This window comes from Pristiophorus japonicus, chromosome 3 (genome assembly GCF_044704955.1).
Source record: "Pristiophorus japonicus isolate sPriJap1 chromosome 3, sPriJap1.hap1, whole genome shotgun sequence".
Classification (NCBI taxonomy): Eukaryota; Metazoa; Chordata; class Chondrichthyes; family Pristiophoridae; genus Pristiophorus; species Pristiophorus japonicus.
In genome coordinates, this window is record NC_091979.1 from 251,821,000 (window position 1) to 251,847,475 (window position 26,476).

Sequence of the window (26,476 nt, forward strand, 5' to 3'; positions counted from 1 at the left end):
GGGCCTTACGCTAAACATCCGTAAGACAAAGGTCCTCCACCAGCCTGTCCTCGCCGCACAGCACTTCCACCGACTCATCAAGATCCACGGCGCAGCCCTCGACAACGTGGACCATTTCCCATACCTCGGGAGCCACTTATCAACAAAAGCAGACATTGATGCAGAGATTCAGCACCGCCTCCAATGCGCCAGTGCAGCCTTTGGCCGCCCGAAGAAAAGAGTGTTCGAAGACCAGGCCCTCAAATCTATCACCAAGCTCATGGTCTACAGGGCTGTAGTAATACACAACCTCCCGTATGGCTCAGAAGACACCTTAAGTCGCTGGAGATATATCACCAATGATGTCTCCGTAAGATCCTACAAATCCCCTGGGAGGACAGGCGCACCAACATCAGTGACCTCGTCCAGGCTAACAACCCAGCGTTGAAGCACTGACCACACTCGATCAGCTTCGCTGGGCAGGCCACATAGTTCGCATAGAAATATAGAAAATAGGTGTAGGAGTAGGCTATTCGGCCCTTCGAGCCTGCACCGCCATTCAATGAGTTCATGGCTAAACATGCAACTTCAGTACCCCATTCCTGTTTTCTCGCCATACCCCTTGATCCCCTAGTAGTAAGGACTACATCGAACTCCTTTTTGAATATATTTAGTGAATTGGCATGCCAGACACGAGACTCCCAAAGCAAGTGCTCTATGGGAATTCCTTCACAGCAAACGAGCCAAAGGTGGGCAGCAGAAATGTTTCAAGGACACCCTCAAAGCCTCCCTGATAAAGTGCGACATCACCACTGGCAGGCAGCGGAAAAAGCATGTGGCAAACCTGTCCCACCCACCCTTTCCCTCGACGACTATCTGTCCCACCTGTGACAGGCTGTGGTTCTCGTATTGGACTGTTCAGCTTCCAAAGAACTCACTTCAGGAGTGGAAGCAAGTCTTCTTCGATTCCGAGGGACTACCTATGAATGAAAATGGGAAGCGCCTTGGGGTGGGGGGAGAGTGGAGGGAACGTTTCGCTACGTTAAAAGAGGCGCTATATAAATACAAGTTGTTGTTTGTTTGTTGTTGTTGAAAAAATGTTCCAAAACCGCGCCCTCGCGATGGGAGCGAGAATGAGCCCCGCGCGCGCACGTTACGCAATGAGCTCATGGCCCGGGCGGTTACGGCGGCGACGCGGGTGCGGTGTTCGGGAGGCCCAGCGTTACGGCGGCGAAGTGTTGGGAGCGCCGTGCCTGCGCTCAGTTTGTGTGTGTGTGTAAGAGAGAGAGAGAGACAGACACACACACTGAGGGAGACGGCAGCATCATTAACACCACCACAACCACTGAGGCCTTCGTAATCAGTCAGCAAAACAAAAAAAAACAATCTCTCTTCTCACTCCCTCGGCCGCTTTCGGACGCCAGCCCCGAGGCTTTCGCCCGGCCAGGCCGGAGGAGGACCCCGGGGGTGGGTTTGGGTTTGGTTGCGGGGGGGGGTGGTGACTGGGCCGGTGCTGCCGTGTTTGTGACGGACGGGGGCTGTCACAGCGGGGACTTTGGGGCCTCGGAAGAAGATTGAGCGAACGAACAAACGAGGGGAGGGGAGGAAGGAAAAGAAAAAGAGCCGCGGCTTCCCGGGCTCCAGTCCAGCGGGCGGCCGTCAAGAGGGAAACTCGGCCACTTTGCACAGCACAGGTAAAACAAAAAGCAGCGAATACACACACACTGCGGCTGGCTGGGCGTTGTTTGGTGTGAGGGTGAGCGTCTGTTGTGGGAACCAACAAAAAGCGGAAATGCACATTATTGTTCTATGTATAAAAAAAGGTTTGTTTTTTTTCGTGCAAACTCGGCGCAAGTCTGCTGCCTGCTTCTGAGCTGGCACATTTTTGGCAGGGTTTTTTTTCCCTCCCGTTTATTCAGCAAGAAGGAGGGGAGGGGGTGGGGGAGAAAAAGAAATGCGACTCCTTCCCCCAATACTTGGGGGGAAAAGAAGTGAGAACAGACTTTCATTTTTGAAATCTTTTTTTTAAGGATTTGATAACTTAAAGAGAATTTTATTTTGGGGGTGGAGGGAAGGAATGAGTCTTTTCATAATGTGCAAACATCGTCTGTTACGGGTGGCGTGTGTAAACTGGATTCTGATTGTGGTGGGGAGAATGGGATTGGGGACAATTTTTTTTTCTCTTCAATAATAATAGAGATCTAATAAACTTGATTCACTTTGTTGACAAAAGCCTGAACGTACCGAACCATTGCAAAGCGTGTTACAATTCACACACACACCTAGACTATTTAAAAAATGTGACTAATGTCTATAGTACAGCTGCAGATTTGGACGTGAAATGTTATATATTCCGCATTATATATCATTCTGCAGCAAAAAAAAAGTGACTGAAAGGAAAATAACATGTTAGTTTATATACCAATGTAAAGTCTTCGTTGGTATGTGGGCAATTAGAGAATAGTAAAAACGCCGTAAATAGACGTTACATGAATTAATAGGAGTGTTTAATATATTAAGGAAAGGAAAAATACAGTCTGCCGTTTTGTAACACTAAGGGATTTCCCCCGTGTTGCTAATGGGCAGTTTGGAGCACCATTGTGATATTGAACTTGTATTGTCCCTTTGAAGCCACTGCTCAAGTACTACTTCCTGGGAATCCAGGTAATTGTAACTTTGTACGATCATGGTGAATTAGAGGTCAATAACCTGCTTGCAAGTTTCAGGCTCCAGGTTTGAATAACTTTTTCACCTTTACCAACGTGTGGGGTCTGGCGTGTGACGTGTGTGTACCAGAAGTAGCAGTATTTGTTAAAATTGTTCTTTGTGAAAACTTATTGAAATTCAGAAAAGCTTGAAATCCTGTCCTAATTTATTTTAATACTGTTGCAGTACATAGTTGGAATATGATTGTAAAGCAGTAAGCTTATCAAATGGGTTCATTTGATGATGTAAACCAAAAGAGCAAAGTTTCATTTGGTTTATATTAATTGAGTCTCTAGATGAAAGTATGGCATTGAAAGTGTGCGTGCTTTTATTATGTACATAAAATTATGGGATCTTTTGTATTAGTTGAGGTCTTTTGCGCTGGGTGGCTGGCCATTGTGGACTCTGCCATCAATAAGCTTCATAACATTTGTTGAAAATTGTAGTCGCTCAGGAAATACTGGGGGCCAATCTCCCCAACTTCGTTCCTATCCCACTTGACCCATCCACCACTGTCCCCTTGGACTCTGCCAGCAGATCGACAATGGCCGTCACACTCTGCATTTCCCTCCCAGAATGCCTTTTCACTTGCAAACAATGGCTCTTGTCGTCTACGACCTTATTCTGGATGATTGCATTGATATCACCGCTTTGACAAACTTGGCTCACAGATTGTGACACCTTGCTCCTTATTAAAGCTGTCGGAACCACTAGGAGGGTTGTATGGCCCTCATCACCAAATTGCATCATTAGTTTCCCCCCCCCCCCCCGCCTTCCATCCTGGCTGTTTCCCTGGCATTCTCCCCATCTTCACTCCCTCGATCAAAGGCAATGCAGCTGTGAGCATATCTGGTGCACAACTAGTTTAACCATCTCTCACCAGATCTGGACCACAAGTTCTCACCTCATCCTCCTTGAGCACTTTGTAGGCTTTAATACGGTTGACCACACCATCCTCCTCTGCCACATCTCCATTGTCCAGCTCTGTGGGATAGCCCTCGTTTGGTTCCATACCTACCTATTCCATAGTAGCCAAAGCATCTGCAGCTTCTCTTCCCGCCCTTGCACTGTTGCCTTTGGAGTCCCCCAACGAGCTATGCTTGCCCCCTCCTTTCCTCAACTACATGCAGTCCCTTGACATCATCCGTAGACATGGGGTCAGCTTCCACATGCACGCTGATGGCTTTCAACTCTACTTTTCTGTCCTCTCTGTCTCGATCCCTCCACTGATTCTGCATTGTCAGGCTGCTTGTCTGCTATCCAGTCATGGATGAGCTGCAATTTCCTCCATTTAAACATTGGAAAGACAGAAGCCATCACCTTCGGCCTTGCCACAAACTCCGTACCCCTGCCACTGGTTGCATTCTCTTACCTCTCTGTCTGTTGTCTCAGGCTCAACCCAACTGTTTGCAGTCAGTGTGTCCTATTCAACCCCGAGCTGAGGTTCCAACTTACACTCCATTACAAAGACCGCCTACTTCCACATCGTAGCAGTGCCTGGGGCTGAGCCCATCCGCTGTGATCCCCATTCCATTATCACCATCACACTTGACAATTGCAATGCCCGCTTGACTAGTCTCCCATCCTTCATGGTCTTTAAATCTCAGCTCACCTGAAACTCCGCTTCCTGTTATCCTATCCCACACTGCTCGCCCTTCACTCCTGTCCTGGCAGCTGGTCCCTCGACTGATCCAATTTCAAATTCTCATCCTCGTGTTTAAATCACTTCATGCCCTTGCCTCTTCCTATTTCTGTAATCTCCTTCAGCCATACAAGTTACTGTGAACTCTCCATCCCTTCAACTCTGCCCCCGCCTTCCCATTGACGGCCATGCTGTCAGCCGCTCAGACCTTACACTCTGAAATTCCATCCCTGAACCCTTGCGCCTCTCCACCTCCCTTTCCTACTTGAAACAACTCAAAACCCAGATCTTTGACCAAGCTTTTGGTCACCCCACCCAATATATCCTCCTTTGGCTCGGTAGTTATGCCTCTGAAACATCTCGGGATGTTTCGCTTAAAAAAAAAGACTTGGATTTATATAGCGCCTTTCTCGACCACCGGATGTCTCAAAGCGCTTTACAGCCAATGAAGTACTTTTGGAGCGTAGTCACTGTTGTAATGTAGGAAACGCAGCAGCCTTTTTGCGCACAGCAAGCTCCCACAGACAGCAATGTGATAATGACCAGATAATCTGTTGTTTTTGTTATGCTGATTGAGGGATAAATATTGGCCAGGACACCAGGGTTAACTCCCCTACTCTTCAAAATAGTGTCATGGGATCTTTTACATCCACCTGAGAGGGCAGACGGGGCTTCGGTTTAATGTCTCATCCGAAAGATGGCACCTCTGACAGTGCAGCACTCGCTCAGCACTGCACTGGGAGTATCGGCCTAGATTTTTTTTTTAGTGCTCAAGTCGTGTTAAAGGTGCTATATAAATGCAAGTTGTTTATGTGCAGTCTGTCTAACGGCATGTTCCGATGGCGAGGAGAAACTGCTTTTCTGCCACATGGATGAAGCTTCAAAGCTTGGTATCTCTCATATCCTGAATAATATGGTTGGACATCAAACACCTTATACAGGATGTCACCACTATTATAGGAACCTGCAGTCAGTTGAGAATCTCTTCTTGTTCCCCTATGTGCCTACATAGAGACACAAGTGGGTGGCTGACTTTGTGAAATTGCTCAGTTGATTTTAAAGGAGAAGAAATGCTGCATGTTTATATGCACATGAAGTAGTTTAATCTGATCCCAGTATGTGTTCTGTCACTGTTTTTTGTTATTGGCAAGTCAGACTCTTGAGGACTAATTGGTGGTAAATCTAATGTTTTATATTAATTGGGGATCTTCCAGTGTTACTTTGTAAACAAGCCGAAGAATCAGGAAGTAGAGTGCAAAACTTCCTAAATAAAATAGATTATATGCTGGAAAAATATTGCAACCTTTTTTTTGAGTCGAAGCATGCCCACAGCCAATAAGGTTCCACTAACGTACCTTTCACCATTCCTCAGGTCCCCTCCCTAACTCTTACATAGTTATCACTCTATCAGGTTTCACCTTGGTGAAATGCTTTGGGCCATTTTGTAAGTGCAACTTGTATGAACAGAATATTCTGTGACTTACTGTGTGGCTGTTCCAGAATACTGTGTACATTATCTAGTATGCTAACAAACTTGCAGTTTCTGTAATTAGCATAATTGTTTCAACTAATACAATATCGGACAAGATCTGTGTAGTCTCTGGGATTAGCTAGTATTTTAGAACAATTTTAAGAAATATATCATCTGGGAACATGGAGTCGGCATAGAATATGTACAGGCTACTCAATTCAAAGTTGTTTAATTCAAATTTTTATCAAATTCCCACTTTTTAGTGTTTGTTGCTTAGTTCAGGTTTTAAATGCAAAAAATGACTCCCTATATCTGTTCTAGAATTTCAGCATGAGCAGTCTTATCTTGGTTGTCAACTGAATTATGGATCTGTTCACTTATTCTACAATACCAAATGTTAGCTCTGTACATTGAGATTTTTAAAATTGAAATACCTGCTCTTATTGTGCATTTGTGTTTGTTTACAAAAATAGAATGAGTGTTTAGCGATATAATACAAGGGTTGCTGTTTTGCGCTGGTGCCTTTATTGCACGAATTACAAGTATTGAGTGGATAATGAATTGTTTTATGTTGATTGCAAATAGATCAGGACCTATAGTACTGCTGCCGGGGTGAATACAGTAAGGTGTACGCTCATTCCTGCACCCAAACTACTACTGTCCTTCCAAATGTGGCACTCGTAAAAATTGTTTTGTTATGTAACTATAATTAAAAACAAATTGGGTGAATTTTGTCTCTAGGGATATCAGTTTTAGGGAGTGGAGCACTCTTTGATTTAGAGCCAGCAATCAATCACTCCCAGGTTGGCTTCAATATAACTAGTTTCAGAGCAAAGTCCCCTTTTTGCTGCCTCAAGAACGTGCATCGATAACAACCTCAGAGCATTCCCTGAATAAACCAGTGTGAAATTTTCTGCTCCTTACACCAGCCATTGCTACGGCTCTATGGCTGAGATCGCCATTGTGCTAAATTAGACGTTTTGTGTTGTGATCTCCTGCTCCGGAGAATTGAGCTGGAACTGTCTCAATTCTTTTTGCTTAAAAGCCAAACAGTCATCTCGTCAGTCTGGACTGTTTTTGAAACTTTGGATTTGAGGTGAGAGGTCCGTGTGCAACCCCATTATTTTGCATGCAATTATTTGAGGTTGAAAATTCACTTTCTGCTTTAACTGCAGTCAGGCTTTCTGGTGCATGTTCGAGGTGGGACAGTGAAGGGAGTGCTTTGGGAGGCGAGGGCTTTAAATAATGGAGTTTGAAGATAAAATACTGTTCAATATCTGATTATGCCTTGATGGACAATATCTGCTTTACTGTACTTAATGATTTGACTTTAAAATTCTCAACTTTAAGCAGCAACTTGCTGTTCAAAAGCTTTATGTATCTCCTGAATTGAGTTTGCACTAATGCTTTAAACATCTAAAACCTATAATTGCAGGATGAAAGTGCTTTCTCGTGTTGTCATTAGGATTTCAGTGAACTGTAATGGTGGCTGTGTGAAATGTTTATACTGTGTCCACTTGAAATATGAAAACCGCCCAGCTATACAATTATATATTTAGTTCTTCCAGTTTTGGGTGATGTCTAGAGAGCTTATAGCATGCTAACTTATATAATATACACTGGGTTGAAGTCCTAGTAGTCTGTTGCTTGTTTGCGGTAGGAATAATTTGAGGTGCGGAATCAAGAGGGTCAGACAAAAAGTGTATTGGCACAACGCTAACATTTATTGGCTTGCATGCTATTTTCTCAAAGCATATTGGTCCATTATGCAAAAAAGCCTACAATACTTCACAAACTCCACAGTAAGATCTCATTAACAGCTATTCAGAGGATTAACAGATGACAATTTTTATCATGCTCTTGTTTACTTACTGTTTAAGTTAACTGACATATATAAATGGTTCTTGGTTCAGTGATGGGACTCTCCTCTGCGTTAGGTTGTGTCTCCAAGCTCTACTCCAAAGACAAGAGCACATCATTTAGACTGACACCAGTGCAGTACTGAGGGAGTGCTGCACTGTCAGAGGTGCCATCTTTAGGATGAGATATTAAACTCGGGTGGACATAAAAGGTCTCATGGTATTATTTGAAGAGCAGGAATTTCTTCTGATGTCCTGGCCAACATTTATCCCTCAACCAACATCAGTAGAACAGATTATTTATCTTGCTGTTAATGAGATTTTGCTGTGTAAATTGTTGAGCACTTGGGACTTTGAGGCCATGAAAGGCACGGTATAAATGCAAGTTAATTTTTCTTGTTGAATTAAAGATAAATGAAAAAGGTATAATACTGCTGCTCCTGATGCCTTAATTGTGGTTTTGAATCCCAGTTCAATGTCTGGTCTCTTGAGTTAGCTATTTTTTGCCAAGGTGCTGACATTTGCTACATTGTCCTTGGTTTAGGTAAGGGAAAATCAGTTGGATTTCCTGATCACTGTGCAGTGACCTCATGTTGGTTTGCATGAGTGTCGTCTTGATTTAAGTGTAAGGTAGCCATAATGGTTCACCTTTGCTCATTTACCTTTTGAAGTCACCACCGTAACCACCTGGCTATCGGGCTGTCTCCGTACTGCTTCAAAATAACTCTACGCTTTCGGGTTAAAAGGGATGCCAGGTGTTCTGCTCTTCAACTTCTGTCAAATTTGATCTGTAACTGGCTACTAAAGCTAGTCCTTTTCTTTGTCCTTTTTCTCCCTGTATTAACGTAGTATGTACCTTTCTCGGGCAACTTGGCTCAGATCCAGCTGTGAACCTGCGCCACCACCTTTGTGTGTGGATATGCACAAATCAGACTTTGTTTTTCTAAAAGTTACTTCCAGTGCGTGAGGCCACCGAGTGGTAGGTTGTGATCAGATGTCTGTATTTGTTTACTTATTTTTGTGGTCTAATGAGAAAACTGTTTTCCTTTGTGTAGCTGGCACTGTTTTTTGGAAGCAAGATAGTTTCCCCAGGAGTGCCAATAGTTTTGTAGAGCTCCTCCAAGTCTGAAAACCACTGCCCTTGCAGGTAGTTTAAATAATTAACTATTAGTGCTAGTGTTAATATAGAACACAATAATGCACTTAAGGTTACTGTTCATATGTTTAAAAGAACAGTCTCCTATATAAAGGAATGACAGTGTCTTTGACTGCCAGTGTTACCCAGTCCATTCCACTTACCCACTTAGTTTTATATTGGAGTTTTTAGCATGGCATGGGCTTGAAATATTTTGTCTTTGCTTTATTTTCTGCATTTCACATTCAAGTTGCTTTTGATAAACTCACCAAAGTGCTATTATGAATGTATTGCTTGTATAATGTGCAGTCTATTTTCTTGGTAGTTTTTTCAGAGTCTCTTTAGCTCTTTGTTTACATTTACTGACTATTTACTCTAGAGAAAGAAAGACTTGGATTTATATAGCGCCTTTCGTAGAAACACAGAAATTTACAGCGCAGTAGGAGGCCATTTCGGCCCATTGTGTCCGCACTGGCCGACAAAGAGCTGCACGGCCCTTGGTCAGCAGCCCTACATATAAACCTATGAACAATGACGGAAAGGCAAAGAACACCCAACCCAACCAGTCTGTCTTACACAACTGCGACACCCCTTATACTGAAAACTTCCACACTGCACCCCAACTGGAACCATGTGATCTCCTGGGAGAGGCAAATCAGATAATAACCCAGGCCAATTTTGGGAGAAAAAAATTGGGAAAATTCCTCTCCGACCCGTCCAGGAGATCACCCTGGCCGTATTCTATTCCCTGCAGTACTTACCATTATATCTGTGCCGTGCAACAAAAAGTCATCCACTCTAATCCCAATTTCCAGCTCTAGGTCCATAACCCTGCAGGTTACTGCACTTTAAGTACCCATCCAACCATCTCTTAAAAGTGGTGAGGGTTTCTGCATCCGCCATTCTTTCAGGCAGCGAGTTCCAGATCCCCACAACCCTCTGCATAAAGAAGCCCCTCCTCAAATCCCTTCTAAACCTTCCACCAACCACCTTAAAAGTATGCCTCCTCGTAATAGACCCCTCCACCAATGGAAATAGACCCTTACTATCCACTATGTCCAGTCCCCTCAATATTTTGTACACCTTGATGAGGTCTCCTGTCAACCTCCTCTGTTCCAATGAGAACAAACCCAGCCTATCCAATCTGTCCTCATAACTAAGATTCCCCATTCCAGGCAGCATCCTAGTAAATCTCCTCTGCACCCTCTCTAATGCAATCACGTCCTTTCTAAAATACGACGACCAGAACTGCACGCAGTACTCCAGCTGTGGCCTAACTAAAGTACTATACAATTTAAGCATAACCTCCCTGCTCTTATATTCTATGCCTTGGCCAATAAAGGCAAGCATTCCGTATGCTGCCTTAATCTGGCCTGCTACTTTGAGCAAGCACTCCAAGGTCCCTTTGTTCATCTACACTATTAAGTGGCCTATTGCTTAATGTGTATACCCTTTCTTTATTAGCCCTCTCGAAGTGCATCACCTCTCACTTCTCTGAATTAAATTTCATTTGCCACTGCTCTGCCCACCTGACCAGTAGATTGATATCCTCCTGAAGCCATGACTTTCCTCTTCATTATCAACCACACAGCCAATTTTAGTGTCGTCTGCAAACTTCTTAATCACACTCCCGATATTCAAATCTAACTCGTTGATATATTTCACGACTACTGGACGTCTCAAAGCCCTTTACAACCAATAAAGTACCTTTGGCATATAGTCACTGTTGTAATGAAGGAAATGTGGCAGCCAATTTGCACACAAGCAAGCTCCCACAAATGGCAAAGTGATAACCACCAAATAATCTGTGTTTGTTATGTTGATTGAGGGATAAATATTGGCCATGACACCAGGGATAACTCCCTTGCTCTTCTTCGAAATAGTGCCATGGGATCTTTTACGTCCACTTGAGAGGGCAGACGGGGCCTCGGTTTAACGTCTCATCTGAAAGATGGCACCTCTAACAGTGCAGTGCTCCCTCAGCAGCGCATTGGAGTATCAGCCTAGATATTTCATGCTCCAGTCCCTGGCGTGGGACTTGAACCCACAACCTTCTGACGCAGGCGAGTGTGCTACCCACTGAGCCACAGTGTTTCATAAATATCTGATTGTATCTCCCACTGCTGAAAGCTGTGCAAGCTGGTCAAAATTGTTCAAAGACTTTCATTCAAATTTTAAGCTTGTCTACTTGTTTGGCCAGTGGCTGTGCATGGTTGAAAGTTTTTTTTAAATCGAAAGATTGAGCAGCGCTATAGAATAAATTACCGATGAACAATTTTCTATTGTGTATATGCAAACTGCTATTTTCATGTACAAAAGTATGTAAGTCATGTTGGTGTTTGTCTTTCACGTGCTGGAGAACTATTTCCCGATAATTCACCGGTCATTGTCACCTGACACTGTCATTTGGTTACAGGCAAAGCTATCAACATTGCTAACTGTGGGCCTCTTTTTATTCCATGAAACGCTGCCCAGTTTCCCACCCTAAAGGCTGCTTGCTTTGAATCTCTACTTTAAAAAAATTTTTGCAGCTCACTCTGGACATCACTGGAGTAAAATCACCAGGTTTTGCAGAATTTACACAACAGATACTGACATTGAGCCACACAGGTGCTCCTAATGGATGACCATGTGCTAACAGAGTTACTCTACACTGGCATCTATACTTTGTACTGATATGAGTTTCATAGCTTAACAAAAGGAGAATCCCAGAAATCTTCCAAAGTCCTCTTGATAAGTCAGTTTTCTGTATGAAAACACCTGAGAATTTGGGCTTTTGGTTTCCTCCCAATTTCATATTCGTGCACCATTGACTGAAGCAAAGCGGAATTTTGTGATAGTTTGCTAGACATTTTGTTCCAGAGGTGAACATGATCTACAATATTGTGATTTTTTTTTAATGTCTAGACCCCTGTATTTCTATGGTGGAAGTGTGTTTTATATAGGACCTGTTGTCAGGGATAAATGGTGGTAAAAGTGGAAAATTTAACTGTTGAAATACTTTAAACACAATCACATATGCTTGCAATTTTGAAGTAAATATTTTCTTAAATTGATTAGTGAATTCAAAGTCTCTCTGGATTGTGCTCAAAATTGATATTGGGCCCATCCTGTGGCAGCAGCCATAATCAGTGACTGTATTTTAAGGGCATTTATAAAACAATCCACTGTCTTAAGACGAACCCTAAATTTAGGGAATTGGATGCTAATACTTAGGATAATTTGCAAAACATAGACAAAATCTGACAACTATATTTACCACCCAAACATTGGCCTTCAGGATGTGGAAGAAAACCTGAGGTATGAAGCAATAACCGACAAACTATTGTGGCACCAATGTCCATTTTACATTAATAAAAAATCTGTGCGCACAAGCTTTTACAATAATTGTTTAGAACTGTTTTTATGTTTTATTGAAAAGTCTGAGATCTGGTCACTCCGATTAGTACGGTTTCCCCCAAAAAACACGTTTTCCCCCAAAAAACACGTTTTAAAAAGCTTGAAAAACAAATTTGAAGCCAAATTCTACTGTTTTTAGTCTTCAAGGGAAATATGAAAATGATTCAGATTGTCTTAATTGGTAATCAGTTACATTTACTCAGTAATAGGGTAACCCATGTATGAGGCGACTTCCCACTTTCCATCCAAAAAGATAAATATCAATGATCCAACGATAAGATGCCTGATCAGTTGCTGTGGCTCTCTAGAGAATGGGAAATTTAATTTGAAATGCCTGCCGACTGTTTCATGTCTTGCCACTGCTGCGCACACAGAGATGGACAGTCCAGAATAGGCCTAAACTGAACTGCTTCCCAGTGTGAGTTGTCATTGATTACAACGATGTGCATATTAAAGGATGTCTCTATTTGTACTGCCAAAATGGCTGCCCTTGTCTCTGGTCCCGTTGGAGGATAATGTGTAACTAGAACCGCCCAGCCCAAGTTCTGACTGATTTTGCAAATTGTAATTCGATCCATTTTGACTTCAGAAGCCACACAGGATAGATCTTCCCAAAAGCCACCAAGTTCCAGCCGAAGTCTCTTACCCAGCACAAGTGCATCCCTCCCCTATCCGAAATCCCTTACCCTAGCACGTGCCGCCTCCCCCAGCTGAAGTCCCTTACTCAAGTGCATGACCTTATCCTCCCACCCCCTGCCATAGATGGGGCTGGGGCATTGTGTGCGGATTGTTAACAGGTTTATTGGTTATGAAGTGGGATGCCGCAGGGCTCAGTGCTGGGACCCCAGCTCTTTACAATATACATTAACGATTTGGATGAAGGAATAGAGTGTAATATCTCCAAGTTTGCGGATGACACTAAACTGGGTAGTGGTGTGAGCTGTGAGGAGGACGCTAAGAGGCTGCAGGGTGACTTGGACAGATTAGGTGAGCGGGCAAATGCATGGCCGATGCAGTATAATGTGGATAAATGTGAGGTTATCCATTTTGGGGGCAAAAACTCGAAGACAGAATATTATCTGAATGGTGGCGGACTAGAAAAAGGGGAGGTGCAACGAGACCTGGGTGTCATGGTTCATTAGTCACAAAGTGGGCACGCAGGTACAGCAGGCGGTAAAGAAGGCAAATGTTATGTTGGCCTTCATAGCGAGGGGATTTGAATATAGGAGCAGGGAGGTCTTACTGCAGTTGTACTCCTGCACCTATTTTCTATGTTTCTATGAATAGTGACAGTGTCGTGATCTCATCCACTCTAACGATGTCCCTTGTAGGGGGTTGGAAGAACGTGATCTGTTTTCCCTGAGTTCCCCCCTCTCCCTTCCAATTCCCCCCCCCCCCCCCCCACCCCCACCAGTGTGTCTCTTCCCCCCGATGTCCCTTGTAGGGGGTTGGAAGAACGTGATCTGTTTTCCCTGAGTTCCCCCCTCTCCCTTCCAATTCCCCCCCCCCCCCACCCCCACCAGTGTGTCTCTTCCCCCCTCCCCCCCCCCCCCCCCCCCATCCCCGGGCCGGCCTGATCAAACATCCGTGGAGCAGCAACATGGACGGTCAGATTGCAGGGTTACAGTTTTGGGCAGGAGGCATTGGGGGTGGGATCTCGAGAGGGCGCAGAAGGACAGAAAGTGCAGTACAGATAGGCAGTCCCCATATTAAATGACTCGTACTTTTGACCCTGGGTGACCTAAATTTCTAATCTTGTGCGTGAGCGTACCGAGCTAAGTAGATACGTAATTTAATTAATTTAACAAAGGCTCAGCTAAAATGTATATCTAAGCATGTTGGTGCTCTAATTTCTCTTGCATCAGCAGTTGGAACCCAGTTTACCTAGGAAAGTCTTTTCTTAGATACTACTTTTTCATTGGTATAAGAGTTGATGCACATTTATGTGAATTCAGATTTTGTTATGCACACAGTAAATTCCTGGCAAATCCTAATTTGTTCCTCATTTATTTGAAAAGTAACCATTGCTTTAAACAACTTTTTTGGCGTTGATCCTGACTCTCTCTCTGAGCAGTCTTGAAATCTTGAACAATACATTTTGAGCTCTCGTGATATTGAGACCAGTGCCATTCCATCAGTGATTGCAATACTGACGTAAAAAATCTGTGAATTAAAAAAAAATATATACACCTGGCGTGATCATAGAAAATAACCAAATTTGATAAATCTGCATGAGGATTTTATTTAATGACACTTTTTGCACCATATCATGTGATATCTTATTTAGCTTAATGTGCAAGTAATTCAGTTTCTATTAGGCTGGTAGCAACTTGGTTGGGATGTGCAATTTTGGAACTGTTAAACTGAAGGGTTGTATTTTTGTAGTGAATTGCTGGGATTTAGTCATGTTAATAGCATTGTACTGTATATAGACTTGAATAGTTGAAATATTGCCAGTAAGTTGTTGCCTTCACTGGCAAGTTGATATTGTTATACCAAATAAGTGCAAACCCTCTTGTTCAGAATGGAAATGGGAGCAGCGTAGATAGGATTCAAAAATATTTTAAATCCCTGATGTGCCTCATAACTGTTCCTCTTGGCTGGCTTCATGATGGGAACAAATTGATTTTGCGAGCATATTTATTCCTTATTTGTTTTAAATAACTGCTTTTGGAAACCTAAGGTGTTGAATTTTACTGTTGCCCATTATACAGCTATGGACATTCACTACAACTTTGCCTTGTAACATCAAAATGCTTGGCTTAAGATTTATATCTGCATGATGCAGCAGGCAGTGTCTATTTATCATGAATGTTATTTTTGTTTGTAACGAGTGAAGCCCTTTCTCCCCCCCCCCTCCTCCCCCCCCCCCCCAAAATGCATTAATTGCTAATAAAACTTCCTGATAAATTTATTTTCTGGGGGTGGGGGGGGGGGGGGGGGCAGGGCAGGGCTGTGGCATGTAGCTCAGCTGGTGACCTTTGACTTGTGGAGTATGCTAGCCTGCTTGTGGCACCTTGAGTTCTGTTATTTGGCATCTATCCCGCCACGAGACTGGATTGTATGTTTGTAGCTTTACACCTTTTTTTGGGTGCTGTATTTTTGTTCATTACTTTGTGCATCCAAGCGCATCTTTGTATAGAATAAATCTCATTGTACAAAAAATCCAAGGAGGCTGGAAATGACATCTTGACCAGTTGATTTTCACCATAATTTTTGTTAATTAGTTGCGGCCCTGCTGATAGATTAATTTCAACTGCATCTTCTCCCCTCTTCCTATCCGATCCTTGCACACACATCCAATGTAATTCTTTTGCCAGCTATCCTGCATCTTTCCTGTGGCAGTGATGTACTAAATCATCTGCCTGCTCCTGCAGTCTGAATTATTTCACACTGTTTTTCAACGAGTTGGTTGACATGTGACAGTCAGGAAGAACAGTAAACTGCTGCCATATGGTATTCTGGCAAGTGAACGTGTGAAAATACGTAGCCTGCACAAGCTGATGGTAACATTTTCGGAAAGTCACTGGTGGTCCAGGAGCTGTCCAAGAAGCTGCTGATTTAGGTTTGGAGTACACAGCTTGTCTAGAACTTGATGCTAATTTGACTGGAAATCACACCAATTCCTAATGTGGGAAATGGGAACCTTTACACTAATGCAATAGGGGATCCCGTTTGTATGTTGGCGGTAAGGCATATTAAGATACCAAAGTACATTATCTGGGAAATGCAGTAATTAATATATCCAGTACCAGTCTTTCATAGAATCATACTATCAAATCTCCCCTTAATTTTCTCTGATCCAAGATGAGCAACCCCAGCTTCTCTGGTCTCTCCATGTAACTGAAGTCCTGCTTCCCTGGTACCATTCTAGTAAATCTCTTCAACACCCCCTCATCCTTCCTAAAGTATGGTGCCCAGATTGGACACACTAGTTCAGCTGGGGCCGAACCAGTGTTTTATAAAGGTTTAGCATAACTTCCTTGCTTTTGTACTCTGCTTCAGTTTATAAAGCCAAGAATCCCATAGGCTTATTTAACAACCTTCTCAACTTGTCCTGCCACCTTCAAAGATTTGTACACATACACCTCTAGGTCTCTCCATTCCTGTACCACTGTTAAAATTGTACCATTTAGTTTATATTGCCTTTCCTCATTCTTCCAACCAAAATGTATCACTTCACACTTCTCTGCATTAAATTGCATCTGCCCATTTCACAAGCTTGTCTATCCTTTTGCTGTCTATTGCTATCCTCATTGTTTACTACATTTCCGAGTTTTGTGTCATCTGTAAACTTTGAAATTATGCCCTGTATACCTAAGTCCAGGCCATTAATATAGATCAAAAAGAGCAATGGTCTGAATACCAATCCCTGGGGGACACCACTGTATACTTCCCTCCAGTCTGAAAAACAACTGTTCACCACTAACCTCTGCTTTCTGTCTCTTAGCCAATTTTGTATCCACACTGGCACTACTCCATTAATACCCTGGGCTTCAATTTTGCTAACATATCTATTCTGTGGTACTTTATCAATAGCCTTTTGAAAGTCCATATACACATCAACCGCATCACTTTCATCAACCCTCTACAGTACTTCATCGTAGAACTCTATCAAGTTAGTCAAACACAATTTACCTGGAACAAAATCATACTAGCTGTCATTTATTAACGCACATTTTTCCAAATGACAATTAATTTTGACTGATTAATGTCTCTCAAAGTTTCTGCTCCACAGACTGGCTGTTTGGCCTGTAGTTGTCGGGTTTATCCCCCTCCAATTTTGAACAGGGGTGTAACATCTGCAATCCTCCAGTCCTCTGGCACTGCTGTCTTATCTAAAGAGGATTGGAAGATTGCGGCCAGAGCCTCTGCTATCCCTTACTTCCCTCAGTAACCTAGGATACATCTGATCCGAACCGGGTGACTTTTCTACTTTGTGCGCTGCCAACCTTTTAAGTAGCTCATATTTATCTATTTTTATCCTATCCAATTTCGCTACTACCTCCTTCACTGTGACATTGGCAGAATTCTCTTTTATTGAAGACAGAAGAATAGTATTCATTTACTACCTCAGCCATGCCCTCAGCCTCAACAAGAAGATCTCCTTTTTGGTCCTTAATCGGCCACCCTTCCTTTGACTACTCTTTACTCTTTATAGGTCTCTAAAAGACTTTTGGGTTCCCTTTATGTTACCTGCTAATCTATTATACTCTCTATTTGCCCCTCTTATGTTCCTTTTCAGTTCTCGTCTACTTTCTGTATTCAGCTTGGTTCTCTACTGTCTTATGATCCTGACATTTATCATAAGCCTTCCTTTTCTGTTTCACTTTAATCTCTATATATTTTTTATTCATCTATGAAGCTCTAGCTTTGGATGCCCTTCTGTTCCCCCTTGCAGGAACATGTCTAGTCTGTACCTGAGCTATTTACTCTTTGAAGGCCTCCCATTGCTCATTTGCTGTTTTACCTGCCAATCTTTGATTCCAGTCCACCTGTACCAGGCCACCTTTCAACTCTCTGAAATTAGCCCCCCTCCAGTTCAGTATTTTCACTTCTGATTGTTCCTTGTCTTTTTCCATAACTACATTAACCCTAGTATTGTGAGTAAATCTAATGATACTGTGATTCCTTAAATTGCCCACTCCCCTTTTTTACTGGAAGCAAGGATGTTTGTTGCGCTGGCTATATTACTTTCACAGTTGTAAGTGCCTTGAAATCTCTCCTTTCCTATCTCCTCTTGTTTTCTGTCTTCAAAAAGAAAACACCGAATCCTTTTTCCAAATATGGCCCTGCCTTGCTCTTAACTAGAGCAATTTGTGCCTCAAAGGAGGAATGCTGTGCTTCAAATGTTTGGATTTTCATCAAAAATTGACAATTAATCATGTGATCAAACTGAATTCCTTTTGGAAATAGTTTACCATGTCTATAAATACCTGTAATGGAACAGTAACTTCACTTGAAGTTCTCTGGGATCTTGCGGCGCAGAGTTGACGCATCCTTTGGTCTTGTTTATCTTTAATGATAGCAAAGTCCCAGTTCAGGATAAACTTGTGGTGTGTACGTCCTGTCCAAATAAATCTTTGTGGTACACAACTTCTAGGTATTTAATAGGAAGGTTTCTTTTGGCTTATGTATAACATCTAGAATCACGCCATGAGGGAATTTGTAGCAGAAAGGGAAAACTGTTGTTGGGAGATTTGTGGCGTACACCAAGCTGAAGACTTGGTACGTATAGCTGGTGCATTGGTCAATAGCTTCAGCAAGAGGCTACCTAGTGCTTCTATATCCAAAGTTTGCCATGATCAAATGGGAAAAGTGAGTGTTTGGCCTGAGGTTAATTGATTGCAATGCACTTGGCTTGGAAATGGAAGGGGTATCATGGGGAATTTTGTCTACCTAATATGCTCATCTCCCAGTGATATAGTTCATATGACCCAATTCTTTGATTTTTCTCCCCAACCCCTGCAGTAAGTCGTTTCTGGCAAATTTCCAAGCGCTACACATGTATTTAAAGCATTTTGCTGGCTTTAAAGTTTCTGCTTGTTTTTGTAAGCTCTAATGACCTTGGTTCTTTGCCATCTTTAGAAAATACTTTCCTTGACTACGTGCCAGCGATGTCATACTTTACTGATCTACTGAGCCTCTTCTAGGTGGCTTGCTGTGTATCTGTAACATACCTAATCTATTAGATTCAATTACTTTTTTTAATTGAGCAACTGAAGTTACATATTCCCAAAGGCTTTTAAAATGTACATGGTCTTCTCTGATCCATTCCTGTGGCTGGATATGGTAATACCCTTTGGTGTGTTATAACTTCCCATGACTTCAAACTTTTAATGAAGTTGATACTTTCCTGCTCGGGCCAAGAAACTAAGTGGGGAAAAATGCTCTTGTTTCCATAATGTCTGATGTTCAAAACAGCTATATGGAATTTTTATAATGTTTTTAACATAGAAAAATGTCCCAAGGTGCTTCAGAGATGTAAGGAAAGGATCTTGCAGCTTGTAAATCAGTGTTAATTGGCTTACACATTTATTTCAAATGTATTATTTTAAACAATAGAGCTACGCACTTTTATTCTCTTGCCACACGGTGCTGCTTTGGTGTGAGCAGGAGTGAACATTTTTTTTTAGTTGTCTCACTCCAGTGCAGTGCTGAGGGAGCGCTGCACTGTCGGAGGTGCCGTCGTTTGGATGAGACGTTAAACTGAGGCTAAAACAGATTATCTGGTCATTATCTCCATGTGGTTTGTGGGATCTTGCTGTAGACAAATAGACTGTTTCTTGCATTATAACAGTGACTATGCTTTAAATGCAATACATTGGCTGTAAAGTGTTTTGGAATGTCCTGAGGTTGTGAAAGGTGTTATATGAATATAAGTTTGTTCTTCTAAAATGCTTCCTGTATCCAAGCTGCTAGCAGTCCACAATTGGGCACTTATCAACCATTGCAGAATTTTCATATGGGTCATAGTTAGCCCCATTAGCAAGGTTAACAGCAGATGGTGGTGAACAGGTAGGTGGTAGTTTGGGAAATTAAATTTGATGTGAGGGTAGGGGAGAGAAATGTCTTCAAATCGGGTATAGTTTTAAATTCTTCACAGCTCATTTGAATAAAGATTATTGAGAATAAACTTTACATCAGCTTCTGCCTTCAGAAATCTGTAGGCAAGTTCAAAGTACACAACTATAATTTTGACTTTTCTAGCAGTCAAGGCACCAGTGTGAAGGTAGGCACTTTGCTGTAGGGATGAAGAGGAAGATCAACTGGTGGGGCTACTTGAATGTCTGAGTACCTTGTGGCTACTGGCAACGAAGTTCTGCGATCAGACATCTTCCAACAGACCTGGTCACCCTCAAATGTTTATCAGCTCCTACGGTTTAACAGCAAGAATGTCTGATGCTGAGAATATTTGTGCGTACCATATTGAATTGATAAGTTGTGACTTTGGGAGTTGTAGGTATCTTGGTAACTTGTTTCTGGATGTAAATCTGAATGGTAATTTTGGTACCTTGCACATTCTCAATCTCTGCGTGCAGTAAATTTGTTGACTCAATGTGCAGGGGGAAAATATTAGAGAATTACATAGAATATACAGCACAGCAACAGGTTGGTGGGCTCAACTATTCTGTGGACAGTTAATTTGCTATTTAGTGCATAGTACAGTTGTGGCTCAGTGGGTAGCACTCTTGCCTGTAAGTCAGAAGGTTGTAGGTTCAAGTCCCACTCCAGGAACTTGTAACACACACACACAAATCTAAGCTGACACACCAATGCAGTACTTGAGGGAGTGCTGCACTATTGGAGCTGTCGTCTTTCAGATGAGATGTTAAACTAAGGCCCTGTCTGCGCTCTCAAGTGGACATAAAAGATCCCAGGGCACTATTTCGAAGAGGAGCTGGGGAGTTATTCCCGGTGTCCTGGCCAATTTTTATCCCTCAATCAACATAACATTAAAAAACAGATTATCTGGTCATTATCACATTGCTGTTTGTGGGAGCTTGCTGTGCGCAAATTGGCTGCCGCTTTTCCTACATTACAACAGTGACTAACTCCAAAAGTACTACTTTGGCTGTAAAGCACTTTGAGACGTCCAGTGGTTGTGAAAGGCGCTACATAAATGCAAGTCATCTTCTGCTTTGAAACAATTCTTGCATAATTTGTGACAATTGCATGGATTTTGGAGCTGATTATTACTGGTGAGTCTTGCAAACTAGTGTGCAAAAAAACAATAAGATAGGAGTTTAGACATTATGTCTGCGCTCAATTTCCTCATTTATGTTGTGGGATGTCGATCACTGGCAACACACAGCTGCACATGAGTTACTCAGAAGTCGGGCGGGACCTTTTAAGTTTTCGGTTAGGAGCCATCCCCAAACTCTGGCAACATGCTGTGCTTTCAAAGGTTCTGCTGATCAAAATGACAATCTAGAAATTATTATTTTCCACTTTCTATCACATTCATTGTTGCCTCCGCTCTGTTATGCATGGGTTAAAATGTCATCGCAACTCAATATCTGTCTACTGCACTAATGCGATATTTATATTTCCTGAGAAAATTGATAAATAAAACCCTCATGGCTTTGCAGTAAAATAGAATTATCATTGTTAAATTTCAGTTCCAGTTTCACACTAGGGACTCCCATGATTGAGAATATCCAGACAAAAGCTCCAGAATTTGCATCTTGAGTTCAGTGCAGACTGATGGATTATTTAGTCTAATGGTATCTTGAGCCATATTACTGAGTGCATGTTTTTAATGTTTGGATGATAACATCAATTTAGAAGGTTTTGATCTCTCAATCTAATTCTTTTTTTTCACCCACATTGTTCAGAAGCTATTTACAATTTAATACTGTTTTAGTTTATGACTCTGGTTATAGGAATCTTTTATTGAGAATTATTGATTGCTAAACATTGACACATAGCAGTGAAATCCTAAAAATGGACCAAGGCTTAGATAGAAAGGTAGCCTTTAAAGGTTGCTACATCAAAGGTAATTTTCTTCTGATCTGTCAAAGCAATTCAAGCTCTTGAGTATGTTGCTGGAGTAGCTCTTTTTTTGAAGAACATAAGATTTTAAGCATGCAGTGCATTATAGAAAAACTTAAAACACAACGGGAATGAAACTGCACTTCAATTTGAAACTGAAAATAATAAACTGTTTGCTGCGATTGTGGTTCGGTGTCCCCTGCCCTGCTGGTGTAGTCTGAGTGCCTGTGGGCGGTCTAGGCTTTGAAGAATGCTGGGAAAGTTTAAGCTCTGTGGTAATGACCTTTTTAGCTGTTCGAATGTGGTGCCAAGCATATTCTTTTCCAACAATATTGAATACGTAAAGGCCTGGCCGTTGCTTTATAAATAACTGAAGCCCCCATGCAAAGTATAGAAAGTGCAGTAAGGGATGTTTGAGTCTTTGAAATTAAATATGCAGCGCATTGTTTTTAGTATTGGTGATTTTTCTTCCTGATCAGAAAATGGGATAATGCTTAAAGTTGTATCTCAGATTCCTATTAAAAGTGCATTATTTGCCACTTTAAATGTTTAACTACTGTTATTTGCATTTGATGATTTCCCCTTGTTAAAACGGTTGTATTGTGCCTAAAAGACATTTAAGGCTGATCCTATTTTAAAACTGGTTTCAAATGTCATTAGCACAGATTCCTTTTTGTATTTATAAAAATGATCTTTGAAGACTGATTTTAAAGTAACATTGATAAGTCCAGTGATTTCAGGAGAGGTTGATTTTTCATTTGTAAAACTAGCTTGCATTTTGAATTGAAAGGAAATTGAATTGACACCAACTTTTAAAAAGAGGTTGTGAAATACTGACTGAGCCAAAGAAAGACTGTATTGAATACAGGCTGTACTATTTGTTTTTGGTATTTTTATGCTTCTAGGGAATGATCATGTTTGGGAAGAGACACTTCTCTGTTTAGGAATGCTTAATGTCAGATTAGGTATGTGCATATAGCATGGGATATAGAGTGAAGTTTGCTCTGACTAAAGTGTGCAAGGCTGGTCAAAAATTTAAGGGTTTGTGAGACTCGCATCAGACTTTGGGCCCATAATTTAGGTTGGCACTCCAGTGAGGTACTGGATGCGTGTTGCATTCTTGAAGGTGCCGTCCTTCTGAAGAGGAGCTGACCTGCATTACATCTGTCGATTCTTGTAGTTCAAAAGGATGTTAAAGATCCCAAGAAAGCGCAACACTTATTTTTTTTTTTAAAGAGAGAGTTCTTGGTGTCCCCCCTCAACCAATACCATGCAAAGGAGAGATTAACTGGTTATTCATTTACGTAACTTCAAAAATAATTCATTGCATGAAGTGCTTTGAAAAGTTTTGAAGTATTCTATAAATGCAATTATTGTTAAAACCCCCACAATCTCAAGCACCCCCTGCTGGGCCAGTGTGCTTTGTTCCATTTTCCGTACCAGACTTCCTTTTTGGCAGAATGAGATTGAATGCGTGGCAAGTTTCTGCTGTGATCTTGCACCCATTAGAAGCTCGGTTCAGATCGCACAAAACTTATTTGGCATAGGACTCCGACTTGGCTGAGAGCGGAGTATCTTTATTCCATCAGGTTCAGCTGGATGTCAACCCATGTTCCAGAGGTGAAAGTACAAAATGCTAATTCAGTGCACCATCCAATCAGCAACCAAGTTTTGTAACTATAACTAACCTGAGGGGTGCATTCACACAAATGTTAAAACAAATTTAATTCTGGAATTGAAGTGCATCCCTTCATAAATGTAATAGTGATTGTAAAATTTGTTTCCATTTTCATCAGAGCCAAACTTTTCACTCAACTTTAAACATTAAAGTGAGAATACTGATTTATATCTTTGTGGTTGCACCAATTGCACTTGAATTATTGCTTGCAAAACTCAATACATCCAAACCCTTGCAGTCTTATCAGATTAGTATGAGATCAGCCAAGATTGCTCAGCTTGATTCTTTTTTGCAGTTTTGGGTTTAACCATGAAAGCAATGTCCAAACACTTTTTTTTAAACTCTTAATTGTTTCTTGTCTTCCCAGCTCTCAAAAATTGTTGCATGATTTAATACAGAATTTATTCCACAGATGGGGAAACCGTATACAATTCATGGGAGAAAAAAAAATAATTAGTCAACAGTTCATGCCATAGAGTTATTCAAGATGTATGTTGGAAAAGCACAGATTATATTTACCAATAGGTTTTAGTGTATTGGCATTGGAAAAATGACACTTAAGCCAATAAACTTAGCATTAACAGAAAATGCTGGAAATCTCTGGGTCACGCAGCTTCTGGTCGTCTACCTGAAACGTTAACTCTGTTTTTCTCTCCACAGATGCTGCCTGACCTGAGATTTCCACCATTTTCTGTTTTTATTTCAGATTCCAGCATCTGCAATATTTTGCTTTTGTATTAAACTTTTAGCGTTGTGCAATATGCTTCTTGTGAGATTCTTCGTTCAATGCCTCATATTGCTTCCGTTAATACCATTACTTTATTCTATTGTTGTACCACTCTAACTGCTCTCCAGGCGCAACCCAAGTTTGGACGGAAAAAATGTCTTAACTTTTATTGCTGGCTATTTTTCACCGTTGAAGTGGACATGCTCTTTATTACACTTCACTGAAATTTTAATGATGGCACTAATTCTAAAGATAAAAGAAGCTGCATTTATTGTGCCCGTGCCAAAGTGCTTCATAGCTAATAAAGTACTTATCTCTGTGGTAATGTAGACATCCATAAGCTGCATTGTACTTAAATAATCTTCTCCTTCTTCTCCACCTCCTCCTCTCATTCCAAATGACTTATTATTTTGCTGGTTTTCAATTGTTTATATGTAGTTAGGTGACATCTTGAAAATCTCCCATTATGGTGATTGAGGTTAGAAATGGAGTTTGCCAAAACGACCTTAATCTTCAGACTAAATCATTTGCAATGACTCTGGCTTGTGATTTATTAACACTAATGCGAGAGTACCTGAAATTAGTTATATTTGTTTTCCATATATTACAACAGTGAGTGCACTTCAAAAAAGTATATAGTTGGCTGTGCAGTCGTGAAAAGCACTCTATAAAAGCAATTTCTTTCCTTGTTTTTTTCTCCTACCTTCCCACCTCACTTTTTTAAACTGTGAAGTTTTAGGGAAGGATTTGCTGGGGCCATGTATTTTTTTCCCCCCAAAAGTACAGAAGGGATTGTGGAGTTTTAAAAAGAAAGTTTGCAGTATATTTTGTATCGGGCAAAATTTATATTGGTGTGTGCCATTAAGTACTCTTAATCCCTCTGCCATATGTGAAAGGGAAGGCAAGCTAACAGCTGGGCTATGCAGCCGCGGACACGTAATTCTCCAGGGAACTGAGCAACAAGTGGATTTTGCTTTGGTCTGGCTGTGTGAAATTGTCATGCATTTGATTTGACTCCTGCAGTGTATGGGTTGATTTATAATGTTGAACTGTGTGCCTTGGGTAGGCAGAGTGAAGCAGGTTCAACAACTGAAACCCCTCTGATTGTTGAGGAGACAATAGATAAAACTATACTCTCCTTGTCTTTTATATACAGAGCATCCTGAATTGGATGTTAGTGTATAATACACCTTTTCTCGTTGGCATGCAGTTGGCAAATGGCTAATTCTGATTTGTACCTTTTTTAATGGAGATGAGAGGCAAGGGAAATCTACAGGATGTGGATTTTCTGCAGAATTCATTGATTCCCCTTGGTTTACATTACTTCCATGACCAGTCCCTTGTGTCCAGTTGCAGATTTTTTTTTCCAAGATTGGATTTAATTGTTCCAAAACTAGGTTGAATTGCTTGAGAATCTTCTGAACCGATTTTTTTACTTGGGAAAAAAAAATGCACTGACCTCCCAAAATGACAGTCCAAATTGTGCAATTTTAAAATTTGTGGTCGTTGTGAATCCTGTGTGTGCATGCAGATCAGGTGAGCATATTCAGGCTAGTGTCTGCGGAGCTGTTAGTAAATGTGACCTATCTGCGAGTAGGATTTGTACCTCAGAAGTAAAAACAAACTATTTTTTAAAATGACCCGATTAGTGCTGTAAGTTGCCTTGGTGTTAGGAAAGGAAAAACCCTAAAGTCAAATTTCATGGCCTATTAACCTATTGGGCTCAAGTCACCTGAAGTGCATTTATTTTTGCTTCTGGGATGTAAAAGTAGCAGCATCTAAGTTTGCTGTGCTATCTTTTTGTACCATATCATGAATGCGGCAAGCTGTGCTCTTGGGTTTTTTACTGGAATTCGAATGGTAATACAGATCAAATCTGCAATAGGATGTACACACACACCCTAGACTGGCCAAGATAAAGCTTTTACATGTAAACAGGGAAAGATATGTTACACACGAATTTATTGTAGCATTTGCCAAAAATAGGTATTGGGCGTTGAATGCATCATCTCGTCTTGCTTGGGATCAGAAAATTCTACAAAGAAAAGCGCTCGCTAATTCTGCCTACAAATCAACATTACTTTTCTTGCAAATATTGTAAAAGTTTGGTGGTAAAATGCGTGTCCATAATTTTGAGAGCTGTAAACAGACCTGACCCCCAATGCGATTCAGTTATGTAAACAAATCCCAGGCCCTTTTGCCCAGATATGTTTCCAGCATTGGCTATCTGAGTAAAAAATATTCAGCTCATTGTGAGCTGGTGCTTGTGCTTAAGAACTACTGAAGTGTTTTATTCCAGCTGTGCAGTATGGTTAGGACATGTGCTGTTTGAGACCAGGAGACCGTTTGGATACCCAGAAGATGTTTTGAGTCCAAATTTCTGCC

General features: G+C 41.5%; 1 protein-coding gene across 1 annotated transcript in view; it reads left to right on the forward strand.

Annotated features, from left to right (window-relative positions):
• Positions 1 to 1,496: 1,496 nt before the first annotated feature.
• Positions 1,497 to 26,476, forward strand: part of shoc2 (SHOC2 leucine rich repeat scaffold protein) — a 127,192-nt gene continuing 102,212 nt past the window's right edge. Inside the window, exon 1 of the mRNA XM_070876547.1 lies at positions 1,497 to 1,673. The gene's annotated coding sequence lies outside the window, so the exon portion shown is untranslated. The remainder of the gene's footprint in view (positions 1,674 to 26,476) is intronic.